Source organism: Piliocolobus tephrosceles, chromosome 4 (genome assembly GCF_002776525.5).
Source record: "Piliocolobus tephrosceles isolate RC106 chromosome 4, ASM277652v3, whole genome shotgun sequence".
In the NCBI taxonomy this organism is placed as follows: Eukaryota; Metazoa; Chordata; class Mammalia; order Primates; family Cercopithecidae; genus Piliocolobus; species Piliocolobus tephrosceles.
Window position 1 is genome coordinate 167,595,787 of NC_045437.1, and position 15,094 is coordinate 167,610,880.

The window sequence follows — 15,094 nt, forward strand, 5'->3', positions numbered from 1 at the left end:
GAACAATCAGACAAGAGAAAGAGATAACGGGCATCCAGATCAGTAATGAGGAAGTCGAACTGCCACTGTTTGCTGGTATGATCATATACCCAGAGAACCCTAAAGATTCATCCTAAAAGCTCCTGGGTCTGATAAATGAATTCAGTAAAGTTTCAGAATACAAAATCAATGTACGCAAGTCAGTAATACTGCCATACACCAACAGCAACCAAGCTGAGAAGCAAGTCAAGAACTCAACTCCTTTTACAACACTTGGAAAACAACAACGACAACAACAAAAACTTAGGAATATACCTAACCAAGGATGTGTAAGACCTTCACAGGAATATAACAAAACACTGCTGAAAGAAATCGTAGACAACACGAACAAATTGAAACACATCTTATGCTTATGGATGAGTAGAATAAATATTGTGAAAATGACCATACTACCAAAAACAATCTATAAATTCAATGCAATTCCTATAGAAATACCATCATTACTCTTCACAGAACTAGGAAAAACAATCCTAAAATTCATATGGAATTTAAAAAGAGCCCACATAACCAAAGTGAGACTAACCAAAAAGAATAAATCTGGAAGCATCACATTACCCGAATGCATAATATGCTATAAGGCCATAGTCACCCAAACAGCATGGTACTGGTATAAAAATAGGCACATAGACCAATGGAATAGAATAGAGAATCCATAAATAAAGCCAGATACTTACAGCCAACTGATCTTCAACAAAACAAACAAAAACATAAGGTAGGGAAAGGACACCCTACTTAACAAATGGAACTGGCATCATTGGCAATCCACATGTAAAAGAATAAAAGTGGATCCTCATCTCTCACTTTATACAAAAATCAACTCAAGATGAATCAAAGACTTAAATCTAAGACCTGAAACCATAACAATTCTAGAAGATAACATCAGAAAATCTCTTCTAGACATTGGCCTAGGCAAAGAGTTCATAGTCAAGAATCCAGAAGCAAATGCATCAAAAAAAAGATAAATAGATGGGACTTAATTAAATTAAAAAGCTTCTGCACAGCAAAATAAATAATCAGCAAAGTCAAGAGACAATCCACAGAGTGGGAGAACATTTTTGCAAGTATGCATTCGACAAAGGACTAATATCCAGAATCTACAAGGAACTCAAATCAGCAAGAAAAAAAAATGACATAATCCCATCAAAAAGTGGGCTAAGGATGTGAATAGACAATTCTCGAAAGAAGATATACAGTGGCCAAAAATCATGAAAAAATGCTGAACATTGGTATTGTCAAGGAAATACAAATAAAAACCACAATGTAACAGACACCATCTTATTGCTACAAGAATGGCCATAATTAAAAAATAAAAAACTAATAGATGTTGGCATGGATGTGGTGAAAAGGGAACACTTTAAACCACTAGTGGGAATGAAAACTGGTATAATCACTGTATTAGTTCATTTTTACACTGCTATAAAGAACTACCTAGACCTGGTAATTTATGAAGAGAAGAGGTTTAATTGACTCACAATTCCCCATGGCTAGGGAAACCTCAGGAAACCTACAATCATGGCGGAAGGCAAAAGGGAAGCAGGTACCTTCTTCACAGGGTGGCAGGAGAGAGAGAAAGTGAAGGGGGAACTGCCAAACACTTTTAAATCATCAGATCTCATGAGAACTCACTCACTGTCATGAGAACAGCATGGGAGAAACTGCCCCCATGATCCAATCACCTCCCATCAAGTCCCTTCCTTGACACATGGGGATTACAATTTGAGATGAGGTTTGGGTGGGGACACAGAGCCAAACCATATCAACCACTCTGGACAACAGTATGGAGATTCCTTAAAGAACTAAAAGTAGATCTGTGATTTGATACAGCAATCCCACTACTGGGTATCTACCCAGAGGAAGAGAAGTCATTTTATGAAAAAGGCAGTTGCATATAAAAGTTCATAGGAGTACAATTCACAATTGCAAAAACATGGAACTAGTTCAAATACCCGTCAATTAACAAGTGGATAAAGAAAAATGTGATGTACATATATATACCATGGAATACTACTCAGCCATAAGAAGGAATGAAATAATGGCATTTGCAGCAACCTGGATGAAGTTGGACACCATTATCCTAAGTGAAGTAATTCAGGAATGGAAAATCAACGTGGTATGCTCCCACTTTTAAGTGGCAGCTAACCTATGAGGACACAAATACATAAGAATGATACAATGGACTTTGGGGACTTGCAGGGAAAGGTGGGAGAAGAGAGGGATAAAAGACCACACATTGGGTACAGTGTACACTGACTGCTCAGATGATGGGTGCACCAAAATCTCAGAAATCACCATTAAAGCACTTATCCATGCAACCAAACACCACCTGGTCCCCCAAAACTATTGAGATAAAAATAGAAAATTAAGAAAATAGGGTATATATAATCATGGAATACTATGCAGCCATAAAAAAGAACAAAATCATGTTCGTTGCAACAACATGGATGCAGTTCGAGGCCAAAATCCTAAGCAAATTAATACAGGAACAGAAAATCAAATACTGTATATTCTCTTTTATAAGTGGGGACTAAACACTGGGTACTCATAGACATAAAGATAGCAACAATAGACACTGTAGACTACTTGAGAGGAAAGGGAGGAAGGGGGTCAAGGGTTTAAAAACTAGCTATTGGTTACTATGCTTAAAATCTGGGTGACAGAATCATTCATATGCTAAACCTCAGCATCGCACAATATTCCCATGTAACAAACCTGAACATGTAGCCCCAGATCTAAAATAAAAGTTGAAATTATTTTTAATAAATAAGTAAATAAAAGAAATGAGGAAACTTTCACTTTTCATTATAGAATTAATCTGATTAACTAATGTCCTACATAAACTATCTTAATGTTAATAAGTATACTATCATCAGCAGATAAAACTCATTAATAAGACTGACCAGTGATGACAGAAGAAACACTGCTTAAAGCCATAATTTGAGTGAGATTGAGATAGAAACGCCATTTTATTAACATTCTATATGGAGAAACTGAGGTTGTATTCTATCCAATTTATTTTGGTTCCTCACACGCCACCTTGCTCCATATAAGATGAAGCAATGCCATATTCTGTAGTCTTGCAATATCCCATAGGATGCTTCATGTTTATAATACAGGTTATTAGTATTATTAGTATTAATATTCCATAAAATAGATTAATAAGTTATTTCCTCTCCATAGTATTTTATGTAATTTGACTTCTTTTGATATCAGTACATATTTTCAAATAATTAGAAAATAGGAAAAGATTAGAACTGATGATTCTTAGTTATACTTTCAATTTGAGATAATTGGAGGTTCACAAACAACTTTAAGGAATAATACAGAGAGATCCTATGTACCTTCTATCCAGCTTCCCTCAGCGGTAGCCTCTTCAAAACTATAGTACAATATCACAACCAGGATGTTGACATGCTATCAGCAAAATACAGAACAACTCCATCATCACAAGGATTCCTTCCATTGCTCTTTTATAGCCATCCCTGCAGTGGCAACCAGTCATCTGTTCTCCATTTCCATAATTTTGTCGTTTAAAGAATGTCCTGTAAATCTAGTTATACAGTATTTAACCTTTTAGCATTGGCTTTCTCCTTGCAGTATAATTCCCCAGGGATTCATCCACATTGTCATAAGTATTCTTTTATTGCGGAGTAATATTCTGTGATACATGGATGTACCAGTTTGTTTCGCTATTCACCTGTTGAAGGACATGTGGGTTGTTTCCAGTTTTTGATTACCATAAATAAAACATCCATGACAAATGTCTGTGTGAACATGAAATTTCATTTCTCTGGGATTGCCCAAGGATACAGTTTCTGCATCATATATGAGTTGCATGTTTAGTTTCACAAGAAAATGTCAAATTGTTTAACATAGTGGTGGCACCATTTTCCATTCCCAACAGCAATATATGAGTGATTCAGTTTCTCTGAATCTCTGTCAGCATTTAGTGTTGTTGGTATTTTTTATATTAGTCATTCTGATAGGTATACAGTGATTTCTTATTGTGATTATAATATATTTCCCTAATGACTGATATATTTTCATGTGCTTATCTGTCAAGTATATATCCTCTTTGGTTAAATATTTGCTCATTTCTTTTTTTATCTTATTTTTATTGAGACAGGATTTCCCTACATTGCCCAGGCTGGTCTTCAACTCCCAGGCTCAAGAGGTGCTCCCACCTCAGCCTCCTGAGTAGCTGGGATAACAGGTCCATATCACCACACCTGGATCCCTTTCTTTTTCTATTTGGATTATTTGTTTACTGTTGAGTTTTGAGTGTCCTTAAAATTTCTAGATGCTAGACCTTTGTTAAACGGAGGGTTTGAAAATATTTTCTCCTAGTTTGTAGCTTGATTTTTCATCTTCTTAAAAGGATCTTTCACTGAGAACATTTCAAAAAACTTTTTTTTTTTTTTTTTTTTTTTTAGATGGAGTCCCGCTCTGTTGTTTAGGCTGGAGTGCAGCAGTGCAATCTCGGCGCACTGCAACCTCCGCCTCCCGGGTCCTAGTGATTCTCCTTCCTCAGCCTCTCCAGTAGCTGGGATAACAGGCACACACCATGCTCAGCTAATTGTTTTGTTCTTTTAGTAGAGACAGGGTTTCGCCATGTTGGCCAGGCTGGTCTCGAACTCCTGACCTCAGGTGATTCGCCTGCCTCAGCCTCCCAAAGTGCTAGGACTACAGGTATGAGCCACTGTGCCCTGCTGAAAAATTTAAAAACTTTGATGAAGTCTAATTTATCAATTTTATCTCGTATGGATTGTGATTTTGGTGTCAAGTCTTAGAATTCTTGCCTGATCCTAAATCTCCAAGATTTTCTCCTATTTTTTTTCCTGAAAATTTTGTAATTGTATGTTTTACAGTTAAGTCTGTGATCCAGTCTGACTTAACTTTTGTATAAGGTATAAGATTTAGGTTGAGATTCATTTTTTCCTATTGTGTTCCAGTACCATATGTTGAAAAATGTACTATAGTTTTGAAGATGCTACCATTGATGGGAGCTGGGTAGAAGGTACATAGGATCTCTGTACTATGCCTTAAAACTGTGAACCTCCAACTATCTCAAATTAAAAATCTACCCATCCTCTATTGAATTACTTTTGCACCTTTGTCAAATATCAGTTGGGCATATTTTGTGTGGGTCTATTTGTGTGGGCTTTCTATGCTCTTCCATCGATCCTTATATTTATCTATCCACCAATATCACACTGTCTTGATTACACTCTATCTATATAGTGGGACTGAATATTGGGTAGAGAGATTCCTTCTACCTTATTCCTTTTTCAAGATGGTTTTAGCTATTCTAGGATCTATGCCTTTCCATATAAATATTAGAATAAGCTTGTCCTCTGTATGCCTACAAAAAACCCTTACTGGAATTTTTATAGGAATTGTAAAACTATAGATTAATTTGGAGGGAATTAACATCTTTACTATGTTGAGATTTCCAGTCCATAAATGCAGCATGTCTTTCCATTTATTTGGGTCTTTGACTTTTTTTTATCAGCATTTCATAACTTTCAGCATACAGATGCTGTATGTGTTTTATTAAGTTTATACTTAAGTATTCCTTTTTGTTCTTCTGAAAGATCCTAATGGTATTGTGATATTAATTTTGGTTTCTATATGTTCTTTCTTTGTGTATAGAAATGTGATGAATTTTTCTTTGTTAATCTTGTGTCCTATAACCTTGCTGAACTTCCTAGTTTTAGGAATATTTGTGTGTGTGTGTGTGTGTGTGTGTGTGTCTGTGTGTATTCCTTAGGATTTTCTACACAGTTTGTCACCTGCAAAAAGGGACAGTTTTATTTATACCATTCTAATATGTGTGAGTTTCTTTTTTTGTTGTTTGTTTGTTTGTTTGTTTTGTCTTACTGAAATGGCTAGAACTTTGAGTAATATGTTTAAATAAGAGTGGTATGAACGAACATCCTTGCCTGAGTCTTTCACCATTAAGTATGTCAGCTATAGGTGTTGTGTAGATGTGTTTTTATCAAGTTGAAGAAGTTTCTCCTCCATTCCTGGCTTGCTGAGGGTTTTTATTATGATTGTATGTTGATTTTGTGAAATGTTTTTTCTGCATTAATTGATACACTCATGTGAGTTTTCTTCTTCAGCCTGGGCATATGATAGATTACACTGATTTTCAAATGTTGAACCAGGCTTACATACCTAGAATAAATACCACTTGGACATGTTTATAACAAACTTTATACACTGCTGGATTCAATTTACTATATTTTGTTGAGGAATTTTGCATCTAAGTTCATGAGAGATATTGACCTGTAATTTTCTTTTTCTGTTTTGTCTGTGTCTGATTTTGTATCAGGGTAGTATTACCTTTGTAAAGTGAGATGAGAAATCTTCTTTCCTCTTTCCTATTCTATTTTCTGGAAGGGATTGTGTAAAATTGGGTTTAGTTATGCAAATGCTTGGTAGAATTCTTCAGTGAAACCATATGTGCAGTGATTTCTTTCTCAGGAGCTTTTAAATTGCTAATTCAGTTAAGTGTTTGTAGGACTATTTAGTTTTCTTATTTCATCTTGGTTGAGTTTGGTAGTTTGTGGATTTTCAAGTTCATTTGTTCTGAGTTGTCAAATTTATGAGCATGAAGTCATTTGTGGTATTCCCTTATTATCCTTTTGACATCTATAGGATCTGTGTTGATAGGGCCGGATTTATTTCTGATGCTGGTGATTTGTGCCTTTTCCATTTTTCTTTCTCATCAGTCTTACTAAAGATTTATTAACTTGATTTTTTCATAGAACCAACTTTTTTCCATTGAGTTTTCTCTATGGTTTTCCTATTTACACTTACACTAATAAATGCTCTTAGTTTTTATTATTTCTTTCCATCTGCTCAATGATCTTAAAAGTTTAATTTTCTATATTTATATTTTTCATTTTAAAAGCTGATGATTTCTGAATTGACTTGATAGTTCATAAATATGATTTTAATTGTGTTAAATACAGAGTAATCCTTAAATTGATAACAATGTTCTATATTAAATGTTTAATGGTGACAAAAAGTTTAAATAGAAAACAAAAATCAGCTAATTGGCACATAATAAGCTAATGTATTTAAGTTTCTATTTGAAGTTATTCTGGGAATTTACAAGAATTCATTCTCAATCTAAAAAGTCATATCTGAGAAAAAAATTTCAACACACCTCTAAATCACTGTGCTCTGACATGTTGAGACCTAAGAAATTTCTATAAGGGTTCTTTCTTCCAAGGAGAGACAGGGAAACTGCAGAGTAGAAAACAAACTGGAGAGAAATGAATTACTCACACAGGAAAGAAGGGATCTTTTAGCTGAAATATAGCTGGAAAATTTAGATAGAGGTCTTACACGAGAGTGAAAGAAACGCAGAAATGTCTGAGTCAGAGAAAGATAGCTCCCTAAAGAGAAGGAGGCTGCCAAAAAGAGCAGGGGCTTGCAACTGAGCTGCATTGTGAAAAAATGTAGAGAAAAGAAGACCTCTCTTTAAAAAAATATATGTTTTTAAGGAAGTAAAGATCAAGATCAGAAGTAAAAGTACCAGTTAATTAATCTTTAGGAGTTTATTAATTCAACTTACAGTCCCTGCCCTCTTGAAGCTTATAATTTAGTCAGTTGATTCTGCTTCAATAAATTGTTTTAAAGCACATTACACTTAAAATAGAAGTTTATATATTAGTTTACACTGTAATAGCTAATAAGAGACGATGTTTTTAAAATTATAACTTTTAAACTTATACGAATCCCTGAAGTTTAGCCAGTGTGTCTGCTTTAACAATGAGTCTCATTGAGCTATAGTGAATTGAATTTTCTGTAGACTAAAAACTGATGAGAAATTAGATGCTTATTGTTTACGTCTGCTGGCGTATAAGTGCAACCAATAGGTAATTCTATTCCATTTTTGAAAGTTAGCTCTGTATATTAGTTTCTCCCAAGTCTCTGAAGAGGTTGAATTTCTATTTTACTTCTCTTTTTTCTTTAGCTCCCTAAATATAAACCTTCCTCAATGTTTCATCTTCAGGTCATTCCTTTTCTGGTCTTAAATTCTTTTTTTAAATTTTTTAATTTACTTCTTTCCCATAACTTATTGGAGCACAAGTGGCATTTGGTAACATAAGTAAGTAATTTAGTGGTGATTTATGAGATTTTGGTGCACCCATCACCCGAGCAGTATACACTGCACCACATTTGTGGTCTTCTATCCCTCACTCCCATCCCACTCTTCCTTCCAAGTCCCCAGAGTTAATTGCATTATTCTTACGCCTTTGCGTCCTCATAGCTTAGCTTCCATATATCAATGAGAACATATGATGTTTGATTTTCCATTCCTGAGTTACTTCACTTAGGATAATAGTCTCTATTCTCAGTCAGGTCACTGCAAAAGTTGTTAATTTATTCCTTTTTATGACTGAGCAGTATTCCATCATATATATATACCACAATTTCTTTATCCACTCATTGATTGATGGGCATTTGGGTAGGTTCCATGGTTTTGCGATTGTGAATTTTGCTGCTGTAAACATGCGTGTGCAAGTATCTTTTTCAAATAATGACTTCTTTTCCTCTGGGTAGATACCCAGCAGTGGGATTGCTGGATCAAATGGTAGTTCTACTTTTAGTTCTTTAAGGAAGCTCCACACTGTTTTCCATAGTGGCTGTACTAGCTTACATTCCCACCGGCACTGTAGAAGTGCTCCCTGTTCATCGCATCCACAACAGAATCTACTGTTTTTTTGATTTTTTGATTATGGCCATTCTTGCAGGAGTGAGGTGGTATCACATTGTGGTTTTGGTTTGCATTTCCCTGATCATTAGTGATGTTGAGCATTTTTTCATGTTTGTTGGCCATTTGTATATCTTCTTTTCAGAATTGTCTATTCATGTCCTATAGCCCACTTTTTCATGGGACTGTTTTTTTTTTCTTACTCATTTGTTTGAGTTTGTTACAGATTCTGGATATTAGTCCTTTGTCAGATATATGGATTGTGAAGATTTTCTCCCACTCTGTGGGTTGTCGGTTTACTCTGCTGACTTCCTTTTGCAGTGCAAAAGCTCTTTAGTTTAATTAGGTCTCAGCTACTTATCTTTGTTTTTATTGCATTTGCTTTTGGGTTCTTGGTCATGAAATCCTTGCCTCAGCCAATGTCTAGAAGGGGTTTTCCAATGTTATCTTCTAGAATATTTATAGTTTCAGGTCTTATGTTTAAGTCCTTAATCCATCTTGAGTTAATTTTTGTGTAAGGTGAGAGCTGAGGAATCAGTTTCATTCTCCTACGTGTGGCTAGTCAATTATCCCAGCACCATTTGGTGAAAAGGGTGTCCTTTCCCCACTTTAAGTTTTTGTGTGCTTTGTCGAAGATCAGTTGGCTGTCAGTATTTGGGTTTATTTCCGGGTTCTCTACTCTGTTCTTTTGGTCCATGTGCCTATTTTTGTACCAGTACTACACTGTTTTGGTGACTATGGCCTTATAGTATAGTTTGAAATCAGGCAATGTGATGCCTCCAGATTTGTTCTTTTTGCTTAGTCTTGCTTTGGCTATGTGAGCTCTTTTTTGGTTCCATATGAATTTTAGAATTGTTTTTTTCTAATTCTGTAAATGATGGTATTTTGATGGAGATGGCATTTGCTTTTGACAAGTATGGTCATTTTCACAATATTGATTCTACCCATCTACAAGCATGGGATGTGTTTCCATTTGTTCGTGTCATCCATAATTTCTTCTAGCAGTGTTTTGCAGTTTTCCTTGTAGAGGTCTTTTGACTCCTTGGTTAGGTATATTCCTAAGTCTTTTATGTTGTTTGCAGCTATTGTAACAGGGTTTGAGTTCTTGACTGAAACTGAAACAATTTGAACTTGCTTGGTTGTTGTTGGCATATAGAAAAGCTACTGATTTGTGTACATTAATCTTGTATCCAGAAACTTTGCTGTATTCTTTCGTGAGTTCTAGGAGCTTTCTGGAATAGTCCTTAGGATTTTCAACGTAAACAATCATATCATCAACAAACAGTGACAGTTTGATTTAGATGCCCTTTATTTCTTTCTCTTGTCTGACTGCTCTGGCTAGGACTTCCAGTACTATGTTGAAGAGGAGTGGTGAGAGTGGGCATCCTTGTCTTGTTCCAGTTCTCAGAGGGGATGCTTTCAACTTTTCCCTATTCAATATTGTGTTGGCTGTGGGTTTGTCGTAGGTGGCTTTTATTACATTAAAGTATGTCCCTTGTATGCTGATTTTACTGAGAGTTTTAATCATAAATGGATGCTCGGTTTTGTCTAGTGCTTTTTCTGCATCTATTGAAATGATCATGTGATTTTTGTTTTTAATTCTGTTTATGTGGTGTATCACATTTATTGACTTGAGTATGTTAAACCATGCCTGCATCCCTGGTATGAAACACACTTGATCATGGTGAATTATATTTTTGATGTGTTGTTGGATTCGGTTAGCAAGCATTTTGTTAAGAATTTTAACATCCATGTTCATCAAGGATATCAGTCTTCAGTTTTCTTTTTTGGTTATGTCCTTCCCTGGTTTTGGTATTAGGATGATCCTGGCTTCATATAATGAATTAGGGATGGTTCCTTTCTCTATCTTGTGGAATAGTATCAAAAGGATTGGCACCAATTCTTTTTTGAATGTCTGGTAGAATTCTACTGTGAATCCATCTGGTCCTGGACTTTTTTTGTTGGTAATTTTTAAATTACCATTTCAATCTCGCTGCTCATTATTGGTCTATTCAGAGTATTTAACTCTTCCTAATTTAAGCTGGGAGGCTTGTATTTTCCCAGGACTTTGTCCATCTCTACTAGCCTTCTAGTTTATGTCCGTAAAGGTGTTCACGGTAGCATTAAATAATCTTTTGTATTTCAGTGGTGTAAGTTATAGCTCCTGTTTTATTTCTTAGTGAGGTTATTTGGACTTTCTGTCTTTTCTTGGTTAATCTTGCCAATGGTCTATCGATTTTATTTATCTTTTCAACAAATTAGCTTTTTGTTTCAGTTATCTTTTGTATTTTTGTTGTTGTTTGTTTCAATTTCATTTAGTTCTGCTCTGATCTTGGTTATTTCCCTTCTTCTGGGTTTGGATTTGGTTTGCTCTTGTTTCTCTAGTTCCTTGAGGTGTGACCTTAGAGTGTCAGTTCATGTTCTTTCAGTCTTTTTGATGTAGACATTTAGGGCCATGAACTTTCCTCTTAGCACTGCCTTTGCTATATCCCAGATGTTTTGATAGGTTGTGCCATTATTGTCATTCAGTTCAAAGAATTTTTAAATTTCCATCTTGATTACATTTTTTTGACCCAATTTTCATTCAGGAGTAGGTTATTTAATTTCCATGTATTTGCATGGTTTTGAAGGTTCCTTTTGGAGCTGATTTCCAGTTTTACTCTAGTGTGGTCTGAGAGAGTGTTTGATATAATTTCGATTTTCTTAAATTCATGGAGACTTGTTTTATGACCTGTCATGTGGTTGATCTTGGATAAAGTTCCACGTGCTGTTGAATAGAATGTGTATTCTGCAGTTGTTAGATGAAATGTTCTGTGTATATCCCTTAAGTCCATTTGTTCCAGGGTATAGTTTAAATCCATTGTTTCTTTGTTGGCTTTCTGTCTTGATGACCTGTCTATGCTGTCAGTGGAGTATGGATGTCCCCCTCTATTATTGTGCTGCTGTCGACCTCATTTCTTAGGTCTATTAGTAATTGTTTTATAAATTTGGGAGCTCTAGTGTTCAGGGCACATATGTTTAGAATTGTGATATTTTCCAGTTGGACAAGGCCTTTTACGCCTTTTACTATTATATAATATCCCTCTTTGTCTCTTTTAACTGCTATTGCTTTAAAGTTTATTTTGTCTGGTATAAGAATAGCTACCCCTGCTTGCTTTTGGTGTCCATTTGCATGAAATGCCTTTTTCCACCCCTTTACTTTAAGTTTATGTGAGTCCTTATGTGCTAGGTGAGTCTCCTGAAGGCAGCAGATGGTTGACGAGTTCTTATCCATTCTGCAGTTCTGTATCATTTAAGCAGAACATTTAGGCCATTTACATTCAATGTTCATATTTCAATGTGAGGTACTGTTGGATTCATTGTGCTCTTTGTTGCCTGTGTACTTGGGTTTTTCGTTTTTGCTTTTTAACTTGTATTTTTGCTTTATAGGTCCTGTGTGATTTGTGGTTTAAAGAGGTTCTCTTTTGATGCGTTTCCAGGATTTGTTTCAAGATTTAGAGCTCCTTTTAGCAGTTCTTTCAGTGATGGCTTGGTAATGGTGAATTCTCTCAGCATTTGTTTGTCTGAAAAATACTGCATCTTTTCTTCATATATGATGCTTATTTTTGCTGGATACAAAATTCCTGGCTGATAATTGTTTTGCTTGAGGAGGCTGAAGATAGGACCCCAATCCCTTCTAGCTTGTAGGTTTTCTGCTGAGAAATCTGTGGTTAATCTGATAGATTTTCCTTTATCAGTTACCTGGTTCTTCTGTCTCACAGCTCTTAAGATTCTTTCCTTCGTTCTAACTTTGGATAACCTGATGACAATGTGCCTAAGCGAAGATCTTTTTGTGATGAATTTCCCGGGTGTTCTTTGTGCTTCTTGTATTTGGATGTCTAGTTCTCTAGAAAGGCTGTGGAAGTTTTCCTCGATTATTCCCCCAAATATGTTTTCTAAGCTTTTAGAATTCTCTTCTTCCTCAGGAACACTGATTTACGTTTAATTGTTTAAAATAATCTCAGACTTCTTGGAGGCTTTGTTCATATTTTCTTATTCTTTTTTCTTTGTCTCTGTTGGATTGGGTTGATTTGAAGACCTTGTCTTTAAGCTCTGAATTTCTTTCTTCTGCATGTTCAGTTCTATTGCTGACTTTCCAGAGAATTTCACATTTCTAAAAGTGTGTCCCAATTTTCCTGAATTTTTTATTGTTTTTTCTTTTCTTTTTTTTTTTTTTTTTTTTTGGTTCTGTATGAATTTTAGCACAATTTTTTTCTAATTATTTGAAAAAAATGACGTTGGCAATTTGATAGGAATAGCATTAATTCTATAGATTGCTCTGGGCAGCATGGACATTTTAACAATATGGATTCTTCTAATCCATGAGCATGGAATATTTTTCCATTTGTTTGTGTTGTCTCTGATTTCTTTTTTTTTTTTTAATTATACTTTAAGTTCTAGGGTACATGTGCACAATGTGCAGGTTTGTTATATATGTATACATGTGCCATGTTGGTGTGCTGCACCCATTAACTTGTCATTTACATTAGGTATATCTCCTAATGCTATCCCTTCCCCCTACCTCCCCACAATAGGACCCAATGTGTGATGATCCCCTTCCTGTGTCCAAGTGATCTCATTGTTCAGTTCCCACCTATGAGTGAGAACATGCAGTATTTGGTTTTCTGTTCTTGCGATAGTTTGCTGAGAATGTTGGTTTCCAGCTGCATCCATGTCCCTACAAAGGACATGAACTCATCCTTTTTTATGGCTGCATAGTATTCCATGGTGTATACATGCCACATTTTCTTAATCCAGACTGTCACTGATGGACATTTGGGGTGATTCCAAGTCTTTGCTATTGTGAATAGTGCCACAATAAACATATGTGCGCATATGTCTTTATAGCAGCATGACTTATAATCCTTTGGGTATATACCCAGTAGTGGGGTGGCTGGGTCATATGGTACTTCTAGTTCTAGATCCTTGAGGAATCACCATACTGTTTTCCATAATGGTTGAACTAGTTTACAATCCCACCAACAGTGTAAAAGTGTTCCTATTTCTCCACATCCTCTCCAGCACCTGTTGTTTAGTGACTTTTTAATGATTGCCATTCTAACTGGTGTGAGATGGTATCTCATTGTAGTTTTGATTTGCATTTCTCTGATGGCCAGTGATGACGAGCATTTTTTCATGTGTCTGTTGGCTGTATGCATGTCTTCTTTTGAGAAATGTCTCTTCATATCCTTTGCCACTTTTTGATGGGGTTGTTTGTTTGTTTTTTCTTGTAAATTTGTTTGAGTTCTCTGTAGGTTCTGGATATTAGCCCTTTGTCAGGTGAGTAGATTGCAAAAATTTTTTCCCATTCTGTAGGTTGCCTGTTCACTCTGATGGTAGTTTCTTTTGCTGTGCAGAAGCTCTTTAGTTTAATTAGATCCCATTTGTCAATTTTGGCTTTTGTTGCCATTGCTTTTGGTGTTTTAGACATGAAGTCCTTGCCCATGCCTATATCCTGAACGGTATTACCTAGCTTTTCTTCTAGGGTTTTTATGGTATTAGGTCTAACATTTAAGTCTCTAATCCATCTTGAATTAATTTTCGTATAAGGAGTAAGGAAAGGATCCAGTTTCAGCTTTCTACTTATGGCTAGCCAATTTTCCCAGCACCATTTATTAAATAGGGAGTCCTTTCCCCATTTCTTGTTTCTTTCAGGTTTGTCAAAGATCAGATGGCTGTAGATGTGTGGTATTATTTCTGAGAACTCTGTTCTGTTCCATTGGTCTATATCTCTGTTTTGGTACCAGTACCATGCTGTTTTGGTTACTGTAGCCTTGTAGTATAGTTTGAAGTCAGGTAGCATGATGCCTCCAGCTTTGCTCTTTTGACTTAGGATTGTCTTGGCAATGCGGGCTCTTTTTTGGTTCCATATGAACTTTAAAGCCGTTTTTTCCAATTCTGTGAAGAAACTCATTGGTAGCTTGATGGGGATGGCATTGAATCTATAAATTGCCTTGGGCAGTATGGCCATTTTCACGATATTGATTCTTCCTATCCATGAGCATGGTATGTTCTTCCATTTGTTAGTGTCCTCTTTTATTTCACTGAGCAGTGGTTTGTAGCTCTCCTTGAAGAGGCACACCCCCATTTTTTCTTTAAGCTATCTATTTCCTTGAATATTTCTCCCTTCGCTTTTTGCATAATATTTTAAATTTCCTTGCATTGGGCTTCACCTTCTTCTGGTCCCTCCCTGATTAGCTTAATAACTAACTTCCTGAATTCTTTTTCAGGTAAATCAGGGATTTCTTCTTGATTTGGATCCATTGCTGGTAAACTAGTGTGATTTTTTGA